Here is a 6,000-nt window from a genome sequence, read left to right on the forward strand (position 1 = left end):
GAGCACCATATGAAAAATGGATTTTGAGGTAAAGTGGACCTACTGTATATTCTTGTTTTAAAGCCAAACTTATGTTAAAAAAGCCAAAGTGAAATGTTCAGCTGCCTGTGGAGTGAGACTCAATACCTAAAACACTTTTTCTCTCACCTGCCATACTCTGAAACAGAGACTGTTTCATGAGACACATCATTCTGAGTGGAAGATGAGTTTGAGTCTGTACATCACAGGTGTCAGACTCAATTGTGCAAGGGCCCAAAATATTTTAGCCTGAAGTTGCGAGCAAAGCAAAAAGTATATTTACCTAGCTGGCTGTAACAGAAGGTATGAGTGTGATATTATATTTTAATTTTTAGGAAGTTTTAGACTTAATTATCTTTGTGTTTGACACAAAGTGACTTGGTGGGCTAGAGTTGGCCCTGAGATATTAGTTTGACACATGTTATGATATGCGGAACATATCATAACTGCTTTTTTGCCGTCCTGAGGGCTTGAGTCCTGAATAAATGTTGAACCCTAATTCCAAAGTGGTCTATTTGTCAATCAAGTCAGCTTCTAGACAAACATTTAGTGAGATATCTTTTGTATTTATACAGAAGTGGTTGAGTTTCTGACCAATTCATTCGAATTCTAACACACACGTGGATGAGGATGTTTGCGTCAGAGTCCTTTTATCACTTCTTCCTCTCTTCTTCCTCTCCAACAAGCAACTCAATAATTAGCAATCAGTCTCACTTTGGTGGCTCCATTCACCGACCTCCTCTCTCACAAAAGACCCATCACCTGAAGTGACCACGTGCCTGCTGACCTTCTGTGCCGGGAGGATGTTCTTATCTGTATTCAGAGTCCTCTGAGGCTTTGCAACATTTAAACAACACAAAGACTCACAGAGAAAGATAAGTGGGACGGACAGAAAGTGAGAGAGAGAATTCAATCCAATAACAACAGATTGTGAAAGTGAATGAAGAGAACGTTGAACAAAAGTGAACAAAACAGATAAAAGAAAATGGAAAAGGTTTGACATAATGAGGATCCACACATTTCTTTCAGATATCAGAGTTTCTGAATTCACTGGTGTGCAGAGAATTTATAAGTAAAAGCTCCACAAAAGACTTTTCTCCTTTTTCACTCAGCAGAGGTGATTTCACAGACACTTTGAAAAAAGGTCCAGCGACAAAAATGCTTTTGAAATTCAGCGTGACAATATTTCTAATAAAACCATCTCTTTAGCTCTGGCCAAAAGGTTTTTCTTCTTTCTGATTTGCTCAATGTAGGCACGTTAACTGATAAGCATGTTTTTGTTTTTAATATTTTGTGGGTTGAAATAATGGTTAATTATGCTTGCACTGACCTGAAATGGTTAAGATACCCCAAGTCACATGTGCCAAACTCATTGCCCGGGGGACAAATCCGGCCTCCTAAGTGTTTATGTTATGTTATTTTATCGTTTGCTTAATCAAATTAGATCAATGTTCATGTTCATATCATGACCTATAAAGATTACAGATTAATAAAGATAAGAATTAGAGATTATGGAATTATAAAAGGACTTTCAATAACATCAAAACTGAGGTTGATCTGAATTGTTAAGGACAGTTTGGTAAATATAAAATAGATAAATATTTTGTATCGTTGTGTAATTGTGACATGCTCCTACCATACACGCCATCCTGGTCTCTCTGCTCCTCATCTGCTGCTCTCTTCACAGTTCCCACAGTCAAAATGGCGTCAATGGGGGCCAGAGCAATCAGCTACTCTGCCCCCAAACTCTGGAACACTTTACCCATTCACCTGCGGCAGTTGGACTCTCTGGACATTTTCAAATCACAACCTAAATCACACCCCTTCAAACTGGCTTCTCTGTAATCTTTCAAATGTATTTTACTGTATGTTTTCAATGTTTTTTTTCTGCTGCTTTTTTCCTTTGTAAGGCGTCCTTGGGTTTCTTAAAAGGCACCATAAAATAAAAATAATAACTATTATGATTATTAAGCTCATATGCTCATCTAGTGCTTTTCTACATCATATACATTTAAAAAGTAAATTCCAAGTGAAATGGGTTTCCAAATTCATAATCAAATAGTCAACATTGTGAAAAATATACGCACAATTTCAAATATTTCAAAATTGGTAAAACATTTTTGGGTTCAAGTGATATAACAATTATTGTTAAAATTATAATGTCCAATGCTAGCTCTAGTCTCCAAATATATACATTCATTTTACTGTACATGAGGTCACATGGTCAAACATTTCTTGCCGTGAGTTGATAGTAGAAGTAATCAAACAAAAAGTGGCGACAACTTGAAGATAGACATCTTATAGGTCACTCAAAAAGTTGAGTGAAAGATGGTGGTACGACTTTGAAAAAGAGAGGTGGCAACAGGCTTCAACCCCACCATTGGCCACAGGCCCACCTGCGGCTGGAGGCGACCGATGACATCATTGTATGAAACACATCAGGACTCCACTGCCTCTTGTCACCGTGGCAACAGGTCTGATTTTTGTGTGAGCTTGTTAGAGTTGATGGCTTCTCTTCTGGATCCACTTCTTTATTCCGTGACTCCCTCCGTCTCCTTTCATCTTCCATTGCCTACTTCATCATTTCTCCTCCTCCTCCTCCCTCTCTTCAAGACTCCGTCCATCGTGAGTGGATCGGTTTTGTTCCCACTTGAAAGGAGTCGAGGAATCACTGCACTAATCCTGCTGGGAGAGAACAAGAGCGCGGGAGAGAGTGATGTGTGTGTTTGTGAGAGGTGGAGGGGCGACAGGGTCTTGTGGCTCTGTTAACTCCTAACCTGTTTTACAGGCACCTCCTAGTATGAGAGCTGTAGGTTAAACACAGAGTGTCTGTCATCGAGTTGTCGTTACTTGTTAGCTTGCGATGGATTCTTCAAATGTTCTTGTTCAGCATAATAGGTCGCATGAAGATGTTTTCTGAGCAGCTGCCAAATTATATTACGTAGCGGCAAAGAGGCTGTCAATCAAATAGGTCCCAATGCTTTGCTAACACACATGAGATACACACAGTCCTAGAGCGAGCACACACCCTTCGTTCACATTATTCTAGACACTCCTCTTCTCTCACCACTCCAGCCTTTTGGGACAAAGCCTGGTGCCGGCTGGAATGGTATCGTTTTAAGTGCTTAAACACACACACAGACACACAAAAACACACACAACACATACACACAGGTGACAATGACATGAACAAACATTATCTCAGTGTGATATCTGTCAAGAGGGTATATTCCCAAGCAGCAGGAGGCGGCTCAAGTGTGCGTGCGTTTGTGTGTATGTGTAGGTGTGTAGGTGTGTAGGTGTGTGTGCGTGCACGCGTGCTTGCGTGCGTGTGTGTGTGTGAAGGTGTGTATGCGTGTGTGTGCATGTGTGTTGGTAAAAATGTGTGTTAAAGTCTTCAGGGATTATACTTGTGTTATGACGTGTCTAAAGAGATTAGCACTGCTAGGGTTTATTATAATAAATGATGATGACCATATGTTTTGTTTTGTTAGTCTATGGAAGTATATCAATGCTATCACAATATTCAATGATTGAATTTAAACTTTCGAATGTTATTAAGCTTTAAAGGTAATCTTCACTGAAAGGACTTTGTTGTCTTTGTCAAAAAAAAACAACTTAAAAAACAAAAACATTTGAAAAAACGTTTGAAATGTTAAATTCAACCATTCAATTTTCTGATGTCGCTGATATACTTTCATATTAGTCTCATAAGAGAATGAATGTGTTTAAACATTCCTTCCTTCCATGAACGCTCAAGAGGATTGAATTATGGGGTATAAATTTGTGAGCTTGAAAAACAACCTATACTAAGATTGAATGCACCTTCAATGAGACCCTGTCTAATCAGATTAACAGAGAAGATTAGAAGACTTGTTTGTATTTGACTTTAATCTGTTTTCTGTCATTCTCTAAGAGGTCTGTCCCCCTGTGAGAGTCTTTGATATCAATGCAACCCCAGTGTTTGTTCTTACGTGAGCCAGGAAGATGTTTTTCTTTACTTATTGACCCAGCAAAACAGATTTGGTTCACCACTGTTGTTGTTTTGTCTAAACCAATGTTAAAATGGTGCTGCTAGTGGTAAATGAAAGTGTTTTTGTTTTTTTTTATAACTAAGAGAATAATAAAGGGAATAATACATTTTATCTATCTATCTATACAAGAATAAGTGAACTTCGTGTTTTTTCCTTCAACATTGTTTACTTGCTTGCACAGAACTATTGTACTAGATATTTTACAAGCCATTGCATCATAGTCAAAGTAACAGTTCTTCAGTCGAAGTAAAAGCTGAGAACCTGCAGATGTTTTCTTTCATATTAATAATTACAAGATTTATGCTCCATGTTCTTGCGTTTGTCTTGACAGTTGCTCTGTTTGGACATAACTTTATTCTGTCAAGTGAGCAAGTTTTACAATTATGTTGAACAAAATTTAATTTTATTAGATAAAAAAATGTTTTACATTTTGTATTTACCGTAATAAAAAAAAGCCAACAATGTACCATTCCATTATTTTTATTTTATTTTTTTATTTCGTATGTTTTTATTTTAGTTTATTAATTTATTTGTTATTATTTTGAATTTGTTGCATGTTGGTTTGTGAAAGAAAAAAAAGTTTTGATTATGGTAAACTGTGTATTTCGTACATGATGATTTGGATGACACATTGTCATGAATTTACTTTTAAAAACTGGATGATTTTTTTGTTCTCAATTATTTTTCATCTGTTTTTTTAATTTAATGTAAGATTAGGTTTATTAAAACACTATCATTACAATTGTCAATGTCATTGTCATATACATGGTTCTAATCATTGCAGTATCTTCATGTGATGAATTATGGGTTGTATTTTCACATCATTTTAAAATATGATGTAGAATAAAGGTAAAGCGGGTCAGCGTGAAACAAAGACGTGAAGCTGATAAGATGTGAACAGCTGACCTGCAGCAGGTCCTGACCTTCAACTGCGCGACCTGCAGGAGTTCAAATTGACCTCATATTTATTGAACAGACTCTGGAAAGAAAAGGTCAGATTAGTTCCTGTGGAACACTCGGGGGGACCTGAGCGTCATACAAACAGCGTAAACATCACCTGGAATTCAACTCATATTTAAATGTTAGATAACAACAATGTACATTATAATATAAAAAAAAGATTTGAAACATTGTATCTATAGATGGATTTGTTGTGTGCAAATGTTAAATATTATTAAATGGAATCATATTATTTCAAGGCAAACTCATTATTGCTTTGCCTTTGTTCAACTTCTGTCTGTGTCAGTTGATACTTTCCCTTGTTGCTGTTTTTACTGACAATTATTTCATCTATCCTCTGCTGGTCTGGCTAGTATTGATCTTTGGCTCCTGTCTATACTCGATGGAGAACAAGAGATGGAAATCAATTTCCCGCTGCAGGACAGAGAACGTGTGTCATGTGTCTTCACAAATTTTCTATATTAAGATCAATGACAACAACACTAGCCTTCACTTATTTAATACACCTGTTTTACCCATGTTTTTTACTGTCATAGTGATGAATTATCTTGATTTAATTTGTGTTTTTGCTGAGTACGATTATGAAGTGTACGCACAAGTTGAATCAATGGAGCATAAACATTACTATCTGTGTCCTTGCTACAAGTGTCACTGAATCATTCTGCCAGCTAAGCGTTTGTCTGCTGACACACAAATGCAAAAGTGGCAAAAATGCTTCTCTACAAACACACATGCATGCACACTCACTCTTAGCTGTAGATCTCGTGGCTATAACAAGTGTACTGATTTTAAGCAGATGTTACTTGGAGTGTGGATTAATTGTGTGCGTGCATGTGTGCATGCACATTTGTGTGTACATGTACAGTATGTTTGTGTGTGTGTGCGTTTAATCTGATGTAATCTGTAATCACAGAGGGAATAAACACAGTGTCAATAGCAATCCAAGTGACCTGGAGATGATACGAGAAGATTATCATCCAGTGACGGT

This window comes from Callionymus lyra, chromosome 4, assembly GCF_982586985.1.
Source record: "Callionymus lyra chromosome 4, fCalLyr1.hap1.1, whole genome shotgun sequence".
NCBI lineage: Eukaryota > Metazoa > Chordata > Actinopteri > Syngnathiformes > Callionymidae > Callionymus > Callionymus lyra.